Source organism: Zootermopsis nevadensis, unplaced genomic scaffold (genome assembly GCF_977971745.1).
Source record: "Zootermopsis nevadensis isolate Lab colony 2312 unplaced genomic scaffold, Znev_1.0 Znev_ptg000003l, whole genome shotgun sequence".
NCBI classification, from domain to species: domain Eukaryota; kingdom Metazoa; phylum Arthropoda; class Insecta; order Blattodea; family Termopsidae; genus Zootermopsis; species Zootermopsis nevadensis.
This window is the reverse complement of record NW_028259135.1, coordinates 24,292-37,349: the sequence shown is the minus strand read 5'-3', so window position 1 is coordinate 37,349 and position 13,058 is coordinate 24,292. Positions and strand designations below refer to the sequence as shown.

The 13,058-nt window shown below is 40.3% G+C and overlaps 1 protein-coding gene across 10 annotated transcripts in view; it reads left to right on the top strand.

The window, feature by feature from the left end:
• The window catches only part of LOC110841049 (transcription-associated protein 1-like), a 41,254-nt gene that overhangs the window by 5,679 nt on the left and 22,517 nt on the right, over nucleotides 1–13,058 (top strand). For 7 of the 10 annotated variants that reach the window (XM_087359702.1, XM_087359722.1, XM_087359725.1 and 4 more), the window contains exons 9-10: nucleotides 1,583–1,721; nucleotides 6,999–7,315. The gene's annotated coding sequence lies outside the window, so the exon portion shown is untranslated. Of the gene's footprint in view, nucleotides 1–1,396; nucleotides 1,482–1,582; nucleotides 1,722–6,686; nucleotides 6,962–6,998; nucleotides 7,316–13,058 lie in introns of those variants that run through there. The other 3 variants (XM_087359729.1, XM_087359697.1, XM_087359699.1) reach the window with 3 other exon arrangements.

Here is a 13,058-nt window from a genome sequence, read left to right as displayed (position 1 = left end):
GAAGAAGTATGTGCCTGCTTCATCGACAGGAAGAAGGCTTTCGATCGAGTAAAATGGAAGAAATTAATGAGGATCCTACAGAGAATTGGAATTGATTGGAGAGATAGAAGACTAATCGAAAACCTGTACATGCAGCAGAAAGTCAACGTGAGACTGGACTCAGGAGACACCAACAGCGTTGAGGTAGGTAGAGGTGTAAGACAGGGATGCTGCGTATCACCACTTATTTTTAACCTGTACGGGGAATGGCTTGCCAAGGAAGCTGTGGAGACTTCAAAATTGGAGGAAGATCATAATGACTGTAAAGTATGCAGACGACTTGGTAGTATTGGCGAAGGAAGAGGAGGAATTACAGAACATGATGGACAAGTTAGTGGTAACAGGTAGAGAGTATGGAATGGAAATCAACATTGAAAAATCAAAGGTAATGAGGATGGCACCGAGAGCAGAACCATTGAACGTTGTAGTTGGAAACCAACGGCTGCAGAATGTGGAGAATTTCAAGTACTTGGGAAGCATAATCACGACGGACGCCCTATGCACCAAGGAAGTAAAAGCAAGGATAGCCATGGCCAAGGCAGTTTTCCGTCAAGAAGAGGATACTTCTCACTAACAAGTTGGGATTGGAGATGAAGAAGAAACTAGTGAAGTGTTACGTATGGAGCAGAGACCTGGACACTCAGGATGAAGGAACAGAAATACCTGGAGAGTTTTGAAATATGTGGTGTTGGAGAAGAATAGAGAAGATCAGGTGGACGGATCGAGTTACCAACGAAGAAGTATTGAGGAGAGTCGACGAGCAAAGAAACATTCTGCAGGCGATTACACGAAGGAAAGCTAACTGGCTCGGACATTACGAGAAGGAATGGGTTACTGAGTGACATCATCGAAGGTCAGGTTGAAGGAAAGCGAGGACTGGGAAGAAGACTGATACAGCTAACCGACGATCTGAAACAAGGAAAGAAGATGAAGTTCCAGGAATTAAAATGAGAAGCTGAGAATAGGGAAAACTGGAGAGTTCTTTTTGGGCAAAGCAATGGACCTGTTGTAAGACAGAACACTGAATAATAATAATAATAATAATAATAGTATTCTACCATGTTTTCCATTGGAGGTAGCTCTGCCTTCATTTTATGTGTTTGGCATTGGTATTTTAATTTGGTCAAGAAAGGGGCTTTCTAGGATAGGTAAGATAGCTGCCCTATCTCTCGGTGAGAGACTGAGGCCGAGTTTCTCTTTTTTGAGAGAGTGTTTTATTTATTTCTTGTGAGAGGTTGAGATATCGTTTGAGTCTTCGTTGTCGTGGTTTTGAACTTTGTAAATGTTTGCTCATGTTTGATTCTTTTGAAATTGATATTGTATTTATATCTCGTTATCATTGTTCATTTACATCCAGTTTACATAAAATGGGATTGCCGGTGGATGTAATGACACCAAGAACCTCCCCATTTTAACTTCAGAAAGGCCGATACTGTTAAAAGGTTTGTTTTCTTTCCATTTTATCGATGTCATTTCTGAGCATCGGCGATCGGTGGTTGGTATGTTTGACTTATATTCTGTGTTTGTGTTTCATGTACGCCAGTGCATCGGACACGTACCAGTGGACGCGGCGTGTTCTGGAGGGGACTCGAAGCGAAGGGCTCTTTGTGCGTGTGTTGCGGTATCGTCCATTAGCTTACTTTGAATGGCGTATGGTGCAGTACTTGGTGCAACGTGCAAAGGTAGTTGATTTTTTCGATCACGTAGAGTTATTATTGTCTCTAACGGAGTCCGACGAACGCAAAGGAATTTTGAAATTTCATTCTGATTTGAAATCAGACATTGACATGTGCCCTCTGTTGGCTGTTTAGAACGGTCAAAGATGTAGGCAGATTGCGTGTAGCCCCATTAAATGTAGAGTATGACACACTCTGAGTAGGTAAAGTATTTGAGTTTGGTTGACCACGAGGCTCACCACGGCAAGTGTCAGCCTCAAGGAGAGACTGAGGCAGAGTGACTTATTTTTTAATTTATTTTAAGAAGCAGAGATATGGATGGAAGGAAATTGGTTGCATTGTGCATTTCGCTCTGTTTACTTGCCCCCTGGACCACCACCATGAGGCACGTGGAAGATTGTGCTGTCAATTTTGTTTTTTGGCGAACACTTCTCAGACATTTCCTGCATAAGACATAGTTTACTACTACTCTACTATGACAAGGAGGTCGGAAGCGTAGGCATGTATCCATCAGCCTTTAGTCTTTTCTGCTTGCGAAGAGGCACACCTACTTTCTCACATGTCACGCCACCTCTACCGAAATGTTCACTAGCATATGTATGTTTTTATTGTGGATTCGTTTGAATCAGGCCACCCGAAAAGGGTCACGGTGTAGTTTGCGTATGCTGCGTCTTCGAGATTTTCAGCTCTTGGAGGATAGCTTGGATTTACTAGGAGTAGGAGTAGCTGCGTTGGAATCAGGCTAAAAGAAAATGGTGATACATCATGTTCTGTAGGTTATAGAAACAGCAAGGTACGTGCTCTGCGTGAATAGGTAGCAGGATGCTGGCTCACTTGCATGAATTGTTGAGGGTGCGCCGTGTTCGTAGTTGGCTACGATCTCAGGTACACACTTTCGTTCGGCTATCCCGCATCTGCAGGGCTTAAGAAGGCTGGGTTAGAGTGCGTCAGTAGCTGGCCATCAGGCTAGTGGTCGACATGTATAGTTTTGTTGGGCGATGCTTCGTCCATGCCAGGCGACTGGTTGACGTGAATATCTTGCTTAGCCTAGGCTGCGTCTGTAGCCGTGTGCCTTGTCAGTTGTATGGGTTTGTTTGGTAATGCTGCATGTGCAGTGCTGTACCAGTTAGGTTTATGTTTGCTTGCCTACTTTGTGTCTGAAATAGGCCACCACTGTAGAGGTTTGTTATTAATCCTAGGTTGCTGCGGTAGCAATAAATCTTTTCACATGCTTAGTTTGGCCCAGCTGTGGCCGTAGAAGGCAACAAGACCACAGGCAAACATTGGTCAGTCTGGGTTGCGTACATAGATTCCTAGTGGCTGAATAAATCACAGGTTGGGTTGACAAGGCTCTGTCCGAAGAGATCGACTGTGTTGAAGGCCGCGTCCATAGCAGCTTACTGCCTTACTTGCATAGGTTTGTTGTGTCAGGCTTCGTCCAGAGGAGGATAATTTGTAACGTGGATATTACGATAGTACTAGGCAGTGTCCTTTGCTATGCTGCGTCCGTAGCTGGTAGGAAGTCTATCACAAGAATGATTGAAAGAAAGTGATTTAAGAAGAACTGGAGTGCACGGAAGCACAGAAAAGAATGTTTAAGAGCACATGAAATTTTGAAATATAATAAATTGTTTCAAATACAGAAAAATTGAATTAAATTAATTCTTAACGTTTAATTTAGATAGAAGAAAAATAAAGAAATTTATTTAACTTGTTCACTTTACTATGGTAATCTTTAAGCGTTAAAACATTTCTGGCAAACACTTATTAAAGTTGAAGTAGTACATTATGTTCATGAGATGGGAAGCCATAAATGCAACAGATGATGCTTACATACACATTAACAGATCACTCTTAAAGATATTGTGTGTCTATTAACCGACTAACAAAGTTCTAATTCTTCCTTCTACTGGTGATGGGTTCCTTATGTTGCTTATGCATGGCCGGCGCACTGTAGCAGTAACATTAAGTGATCTGTAAATGTGTTTGTATTGTCATTGCTTCTTGTTTGTGCGAGGAAGCAGACAGGCAACTTATTTAAGAAGATACAAGATGATTTATAGTACAATACAACTGATAAAGATACAGAAGGAAAGATGCAATTAAGTAAAACTGAATTTAAAATTGTAGTATCATACAGTTGATATGTAGTTATGATAAAGTGAGGTCTGATGACAACTCCCTAAAATGCTACATTCTTAGAGGCATAGGTTGGTGTGGCTAGGCTACGTCCACAGCAAGGTACTTTCTCGAGTGTATTGGGTGATTGGGCTATGCTGTGTCTAAAACAGGCTACCACCTGATTGGCATAGGTTGTTTACTTTAGTGTGCGTCCAAAGCGTGAATAGGTTCTGTAGCCGAGGCTGCATCAAGTACGTTGGAGTCGTATGTTGGTCAAGGCTGCATCTGAAGCAGGTTAAGGCTATCGGTAATTTTTGCGAGGCAAGCGAGCTACATCCTAGCGTGTTTAATTTTCTGATAGTTGGCTGCGTTCTAAGCAGGATACAGGCTCAATTGCATAGATTGGTTGGAGTAGGCTACGTCCGTCGCAGGTTACGTGCTCAGTTCCAGATATGTTTGGCCATACTTTTTGACGTGAAAACGTTCGAACATTCGAACTAGAATATAATAGTGACGAAAATTTAGAACTGTGATGTGCGTACCTTCAGAAATTCTTTAAACTTGAACTAGTGAATAATTTGGACAAACCAACCACGCAAGGGAAAACTTGTATAGATTTGACATTTGCAAGAGGTATTCAAATAATTTCAAAGCCATATGTATCCTACTTCTCATACCACTACCCTGTATTCAATAAATGTAAGTTGCAAATGAATTAAACGATTCAAAACAAAAATTTTGTTTAATTTCAATATACACGATTTTTTCTGCAGCGATCTGCTCTGTTATGGGCATAATTTAGTTTGGCTGTGCTCTATGCTCAGGAGGCTTCTTACACATACTTGACAGGTCACCACCATTCACCGACCTCACTACGAACATATGTTGGTTAGGCAAGGCTTTGCTCGAAGCAGAGTTATTTTCCGTAAACCGCGTACGAAACAGATTACTGGGAGATGGCTGCGTCCGAAACGGGATACTACTGCATACGCTTTATTTAGTTGGGCTAGGCTGCGTCCACAGTTGTCTTCATTCGTTCGTCTAATCCGCTTCAGGTTGGTTGGGCTAGGCTGTGTCCGTAACAGCATACGTCCTTAGTAACTTAGGTTTGTTGGGTTTGGTTGCGTCCAAAGCAGGGTACTTTCTCATGTGGATGAGTTGATTTGGCTTGTCTGTGTTCTTAGCTAGCTACCAGTTCAGTGGCATAGATATTGTTTGACTAGGGTGCATCGGGTGCATCTGTAGGTGGCTGTATATTTGTTGTGCTAAATAAAAGCCATATATCCATTTCGTTACTTTTATTTCATTCCCATATCGCAAAGAAAATATTACCCGCAAACGCAGACATATTCGTAATGCTATAAAGCGTTGCACTAGATGGTATACCAAGTTATTATTAAGGGTTCTGAAATCCTTGCTACTATTCTTAAATTTATTTTCAATTTTAGCTTCTCTCAGCAACAATTTCCCACTTTGTGGAAACAAGCAGCTATTGTTCCAGTTTTCAAAAAAGAAGACAAAACTGTTTCTGTTATAAACTATAGACCTACTACCATAATTAATAATGTTTCCAAAATATTTGAAATTATTGTACATACCATGTTTCTTATAATTTTAATTCTAAATGAATCCCTTGTCAACATGGTTTTAGTAAATCCAAATCCACCACTTCTAATCTGGTTACGTTTTTGGATTTATTTTCCCCTATAGCTTGTTCCCAGTCTCAAGCTGATGCATTTTATGTTGATTTTATCATTTATTTACTTCCATCATTTTGTTTTCTATATTACTCCATATTTATTAATGTTTTCTTTAAATCATTGCTTTACAGACTAATAATGAACATCAGATGAACCACGCCATATAAAAAACAATGCCTTCGTTCTAATATATAAGAGTAATTCTGATAAGAACATCTTCCATAAACTGCATAACATTGTAAAGGATTGTAATTCGAGTTTTAAATTTACCAATCTAATTTATACCTGAAGACGGTTAAATATAACCGAAACATGTCGTAAGAGACCTTCCAATTTCTAAATCGATCATTCGATGCGGAACGTGAAATGATATTTTAAATATTTTATCATCTTATTATAAATTGTGATTTGACATTTATCAGTGTTGTTTCGCATGTCTTACGTTTGCACAAACTTGGTGACTATGAACTGTCTGCTGGTTATATGATTGATTTCTTAGTTACCTAACCAGCAGACATTCGCAAGTACGTTATTCTGGAGTTTTGTCATTTCCTTTTGATTTATTGTCTGGTATCTTTCAAGGATCTGTATTAGGACCTTTGTTGTTTAATGTGCAATGTCATTAAATTGTAAGGCCATAAAGTCTCCTCAATATAGTTCTTTACTTTGAAAGGACGCAGAAAGCTTAAAGAATTAGAAAAATGTAAACTTAAAAAAAATTTGAAAAATTTCAAAATTTTTGGGTTTTGTGTTTTTTTTTTGACAATTTCCAGCAATTTTAGTTTTTTCAAAAAAATTATGAAAATTTATGAAAATGTCGAAATTTTTCCCATTCTATACCTACCAGAAACGTGGAATGACACCCAGTCCATGCGAGACTCCGTCTGTGCAGCACCCAATCTCTGCTTCTCACGGTCTCGGCCGGGCTGCCCATGGGGCCTTTCCCGCGAAAGAGTTCCCGGCGACCGGCCGACCATTGTATCTGTCCCCTCTTCGAGGCCTGCCTCGCTCGCGGCACTGCGTTCTCAGCCACCCGTAAATCAGCAATCGCCGGTCGTGCCTTCACTAACACTTATTTTAAAAAAATATATAAATACGTACATAAAAATGTATGTATGCATATATATTGTTATTTTTTATTCTTACCAAGTCGGTATCGCCGAGGGGTTTGTGGTGCCAAGCAAAACAGAAAACTACCGCGCGCCGTCTGACTTTGCCTCAGAACGGGACCTGCTGACTACGACGCACCGCCGGACATTGACTCGGAACTCGACCGACCAAGTAGCATGCACCGCACTCGCGCGCACACACAGAAGCCACGGCAACGTACTTTATGTGATTTCTTATTATATTATGTTTTTACTCTTTTTTGATTCTACCAAAATTTCTTATTCTCTCAAAAATATATATCCATATTTATATACACATGCGTATATATATTCTTAATTTTATTCTTATGTAGTCGGTATCGCCGAGGGACTTGTGCTGTCAGGCAACGCGGAAAGTAGCACGCACCGAAGAAGTTAGCCAGTCAGATATCACGCACCGTGTGACTTTGACTCAGGCAGCCAACTACCGCACACCGCACACAAACGAGACACGGTAAGCTGCTGATGTTTATTTATATTTTAATTTGGAGTTCCCCCCCTTCTCTTATTGTTTCATTCTTCGCACTGCGTCGTACATGGACGGTCGAGCTCTGCGGCTATGTCCCACGGTGCGTGGTAGTTAAGACAGTCGAGCAAAATCCGTCATAAATAAATCTGAATCTGCCTTCAATGTGTGGATAATGGCAACCCATATCAACATGAGTACCATCAGACATACATGAATGTACAAAAGAAATGTATTTAATCTCGATCTTATGTGTACATGGGATATACGGATGTCCGCACGTAGGAACGTTGAAACTTCGATATCAGCAGACGTGCGTGATTACACCAAACGCACTGATGGTAATGTTTGGCATGTATTGCCTTACGTCAGTGGTCCCCAACCTTTTTTTGCCCAAGAGCACATTTCAGAGTTTATGAGATCGTGGCGGGCGCCAACCAATTAACAAAGCCAAATTTTCTTTTCTCTGGACAAATAAGATATGGACACCAAATAATACACAAAACAACACGACGTTTATTGATACAAGAAACCACGCAATCAAAAATACGTACTTTTATAAGTACAATTATTACTCAAGTGGGAAGTTTGGCACTGCATTTCAGCGGCCAGTTTTTCAAATTTGGGAGAGTAGGATGATGTTGCTGCTCGCAATCGTCAAGATGGGCATTGGTACGTAGAGAACTGTGCTTTGATTTTATAATGTTCATGGTTGAACGGCCTTTATTATTCAGTATAACCTCTTTCCGTATCAACGCGGGCACCGCGTTGGGGACCACTGTTGTACATTATTTCGCCCTCACATCTTCATCAGTTATCAGAGTGATTATTCTCTTGTAACATTGATGTCACTGTTAGGTCAAGGTCATGACACAGACACTACCACTTCCAAGACAAGGCAGGGGTTTCTTTTAGCAATGACGTGCGTGATTCAACCGAGACACTACCACTTTTAATACAAGGCAGAGGTTTGTTTTGGCAATTACGTACAAGATTCACACACGAGATTACCTCTTCCAAGATAAGGCAGGCGTTTCTTTTAGCAATGACGTGCGTGATTCACACAAGACACTACCACTTTCAATACAAGGCAGAGGTTTCTTTTGACAATGATGTACGAGATTCACACAAGACACCACCACTTTTAATACAAGGAAGAGGTTTATTTTAGCAATGACGTGGCAAATCGTCCAAAAATCGAACAAAAGTAAAAATTTTTGAAAATTTTCAACTTTTAATTTCTTTCCGAATTTTCCGAAAATTTTTGGTTTTGTGCGCATTGCAGAAGGTTTGCAGCGTTTTTTGATTTTTCGAAAAATTTGAAAATTTTTCCTTCTAAATTTGACTGTCCCATCCCTATCAGGACTAGACTCCCAAGTCTTTAGAAGTCACTTGTCCCAAGTCTTCAGAAGTCCTTGTCCCAAGTGTTGAGAAGTTCTTGTCCCAAGTCTTGAGAAGTCACTCGTCCCAAGTCTTGAGAAGTCACTCGTCCCAAGTCTTGAGAAGTCACTCGTCCCAAGTCTTGAGAAGTCACTCGTCCCAAGTCTTGAGAAGTTCTTGTCCCAAGTCTTGAGAAGTCACTTGTCCCAAGTCTTGAGAAGTTCTTGTCCCAAGTCTTGAGAAGTCACTTGTCCCAAGTCTTGAGAAGTTCTTGTCCCAAGTCTTGAGAAGTTCTTGTCCCAAGTCTTGAGAAGTCCTTGTCCCAAGTCTTGAGAAGTTATTGTCCCAAGTCTTGCCTGCTTGTTTAGGGCTGTGCCTCACCTGTCTTAGCTGAATTCAATTTTATTCGAAAATTCTTAGTTTTCTTGGCGTTTCACGCCATTTGCAGTCGTTTTTAATTTTTTTAAAATTTCGAAAAATTTTGAAAATTCTCAAAGGGGTACCCCTTTGAGAAATTTCAATTTTTTCGAAAAATCGAAAAACGTGGCAAATCGTCCAAAAAGCGCACAAAACTAAGAATTTTTGAAATTTTTCAAGTTTTAATTTTTTTCCAAATTTTCCGAAAATTTTTGGTTTTGTGCGCATTTCAGAAGATTTGCAGCGTTTTTTGATTTTTCGAAAAATTTGAAAATTTTTCCTTCTAAATTTGACCTGTCCCATCCCTATCAGGACTAGACACCCAAGTCTTGAGAAGTCACTTGTCCCAAGTCTTGAGAAGTCACTCGTCCCAAGTCTTGAGAAGTCACTCGTCCCAAGTCTTGAGAAGTTCTTGTCCCAAGTCTTGAGAAGTTCTTGTCCCAAGTCTTGAGAAGTTCTTGTCCCAAGTCTTGAGAAGTCACTTGTCCCAAGTCTTGAGAAGTCACTCGTCCCAAGTCTTGAGAAGTCACTCGTCCCAAGTCTTGAGAAGTTCTTGTCCCAAGTCTTGAGAAGTTCTTGTCCCAAGTCTTGAGAAGTCACTTGTCCCAAGTCTTGAGAAGTTCTTGTCCCAAGTCTTGAGAAGTCACTCGTCCCAAGTCTTGAGAAGTCACTCGTCCCAAATCTTGAGAAGTTCTTGTTCCAAGTCTTGAGAAGTCACTCGTCGCAAGTCTTGAGAAGTTCTTGTCCCAAGTCTTGAGAAGTTCTTGTCCCAAGTCTTGAGAAGTTCTTGTCCCAAGTCTTGAGAAGTTCTTGTCCCAAGTCTTGAGAAGTCACTTGTCCCAAGTCTTGAGAAGTTCTTGTCCCAAGTCTTGAGAAGTCACTCGTCCCAAGTTTTGAGAAGTTCTTGTCCCAAGTCTTGAGAAGTTCTTGTCCCAAGTCTTGACAAGTCACTCGTCCCAAGTCTTGAGAAGTCACTCGTCCCAAGTCTTAAGAAGTTCTTGTCCCAAGTCTTGAGAATTCACTTGTCCCAAGTCTTGAGAAGTTCTTGTCCCAAGTCTTGAGAAGTCACTTGTCCTAAGTCTTGAGAAGTCACTCGTCCCAAGTCTTGAGAAGTTCTTGTCCCAAGTCTTGAGAAGTTCTTGTCCCAAGTCTTGAGAAGTCCTTGTCCCAAGTCTTGAGAAGTTATTGTCCCAAGTCTTGTCTGCTTGTTTAGGGCTGTGCCTCACCTGACTTAGCTGAATTCAATTTTTTTCGAAAATTCTTAGTTTTCTTCGCGTTTCACGCCATTTGCAGTCGTTTTTAATTTTTTTAAAATTTCAAAAAATTTTGAAAATTCTCAAAGGGGTACCCCTTTGAGAAATTTCAATTTTTTCGAAAAATCGAAAAACGTGGCAAATCGTCCAAAAAGCGCACAAAACTAAGAATTTTTGAAAATTTTCAAGTTTTAATTTTTTTCCAAATTTTCCGAAAATTTTTGGTTTTGTGCGCATTTCAGAAGGTTTGCAGCGCTTTTTGATTTTTCGAAAAATTTGAAAATTTTTCCTTCTAAATTTGACCTGTCCCATCCTTATCAAGTCTAGACTCCCAAGTCTTGAGAAGTCACTTGTCCCAAGTCTTGAGAAGTCCTTGTCCCAAGTCTTGAGAAGTTCTTGTCCCAAGTCTTGAGAAGTCACTTGTCCCAAGTCTTGAGAAGTCACTCGTCCCAAGTCTTAAGAAGTTCTTGTCCCAAGTGTTGAGAAGTCACTTGTCCCAAGTCTTGAGAAGTTCTTGTCCCAAGTCTTGAGAAGTCACTTGTCCTAAGTCTTGAGAAGTCACTCGTCCCAAGTCTTGAGAAGTTCTTTTCCCAAGTCTTGAGAAGTTCTTGTCCCAAGTCTTGAGAAGTTCTTGTCCCAAGTGTTGAGAAGTCCTTGTCCCAAGTCTTGAGAAGTTATTGTCCCAAGTCTTGTCTGCTTGTTTAGGGCTGTGCCTCACCAGTCTTAGCTGAATTCAATTTTTTTCGAAAATTCTTAGTTTTCTTCGCGTTTCACGCCATTTGCAGTCGTTTTTAATTTTTTTAAAATTTCGAAAATTTTTGAAAATTCTCAAAGGGGTACCCCTTTGAGAAATTTCAATTTTTTCGAAAAATTTCGAAAAATCGAAAAACGTGGCAAATCGTCCAAAAAGCGCACAAAACTAAGAATTTTTGAAAATTTTCAACTTTTAATTTTTTTCCGAATTTTCCGAAAATTTTTGGTTTTGTGCGCATTTCAGAAGGTTTGCAGCGTTTTTTGATTTTTCGAAAAATTTGAAAATGTTTCCTTCTAAATTTGACCTGTCCCATCCCTATCAGGACTAGACTCCCTAGTCTTGAGAAGTCACTTGTCCCAAGTCTTGAGAAGTCACTCGTCCCAAGTCTTGAGAATTCACTCGTCCCAAGTCTTGAGAAGTCACTCGTCCCAAGACTTGAGAAGTCACTTGTCCCAAGTCTTGAGAAGTCCTTGTCCCAAGTCTTGAGAAGTCCTTGTCCCAAGTCTTGAGAAGTTGTTGTCCCAAGTCTTGAGAAGTCACTTGTCCCAAGTCTTGAGAAGTCACTCGTCCCAAGTCTTGAGAAGTCACTCGTCCCAAGTCTTGAGAAGTTCTTGTCGCAAGTCTTGAGAAGTCACTCGTCCCAAGTCTTGAGAATTCACTCGTCCCAAGTCTTGAAGTCACTCGTCCCAAGACTTGAGAAGTCACTTGTCCCAAGTCTTGAGAAGTCACTCGTCCCAAGTCTTGAGAAGTCACTCGTCCCAAGTCTTGAGAAGTTCTTGTCCCAAGTCTTGAGAAGTCCTTGTCCCAAGTCTTGAGAAGTTATTGTCCCAAGTCTTGCCTGCTTGTTTAGGGCTGTGCCTCACCTGTCTTAGCTGAATTCAATTTTATTCGAAAATTCTTAGTTTTCTTCGCGTTTCACGCCATTTGCAGTCGTTTTTAATTTTTTTAAAATTTCAAAAAATTTTGAAAATTCTCAAAGGGGTACCCCTTTGAGAAATTTCAATTTTTTCGAAAAATCGAAAAACGTGGCAAATCGTCCAAAAAGCGCACAAAACTAAGAATTTTTGAAAATTTTCAAGTTTTAATTTTTTTCCAAATTTTCCGAAAATTTTTGGTTTTGTGCGCATTTCAGAAGGTTTGCAGCGCTCTTTGATTTTTCGAAAAATTTGAAAATTTTTCCTTCTAAATTTGACCTGTCCCATCCTTATCAGGTCTAGACTCCCAAGTCTTGAGAAGTCACTTGTCCCAAGTCTTGAGAAGTCCTTGTCCCAAGTCTTGAGAAGTTCTTGTCCCAAGTCTTGAGAAGTCACTTGTCCCAAGTCTTGAGAAGTTCTTGTCCCAAGTCTTGAGAAGTTCTTGTCCCAAGTCTTGAGAAGTTCTTGTCCCAAGTCTTGAGAAGTCCTTGTCCCAAGTCTTGAGAAGTTATTGTCCCAAGTCTTGTCTGCTTGTTTAGGGCTGTGCCTCACCTGTCTTAGCTGAATTCAATTTTTTTCGAAAATTCTTAGTTTTCTTCGCGTTTCACGCCATTTGCAGTCGTTTTTAATTTTTTTAAAATTTCGAAAATTCTCAAAGGGGTACCCCTTTGAGAAATTTCAATTTTTTCGAAAAATCGAAAAACGTGGCAAATCGTCCAAAAAGCGCACAAAACTAAGAATTTTTGAAAATTTTCAAGTTTTAATTTTTTTCCAAATTTTCCGAAAATTTTTGGTTTTGTGCGCATTTCAGAAGGTTTGCAGCGTTTTTTGATTTTTCGAAAAAATTGAAAATTTTTCCTTCTAAATTTGACCTGTCCCATCCCTATCAGGACTAGACACCCAAGTCTTGAGAAGTCACTTGTCCCAAGTCTTGAGAAGTCACTCGTCCCAAGTCTTGAGAAGTTCTTGTCCCAAGTCTTGAGAAGTCACTTGTCCCAAGTCTTGAGAAGTTCTTGTCCCAAGTCTTGAGAAGTTCTTGTCCCAAGTCTTGAGAAGTTCTTGTCCCAAGTCTTGAGAAGTCACTTGTCCCAAGTCTTGAGAAGTTCTTGTCCCAAGTCTTGAGAAGTCACTCGTCCCAAGTTTTGAGAAGTTCTTGTCCCAAGTCTTGAGAAGTTCTTGTCCCAAGTCTT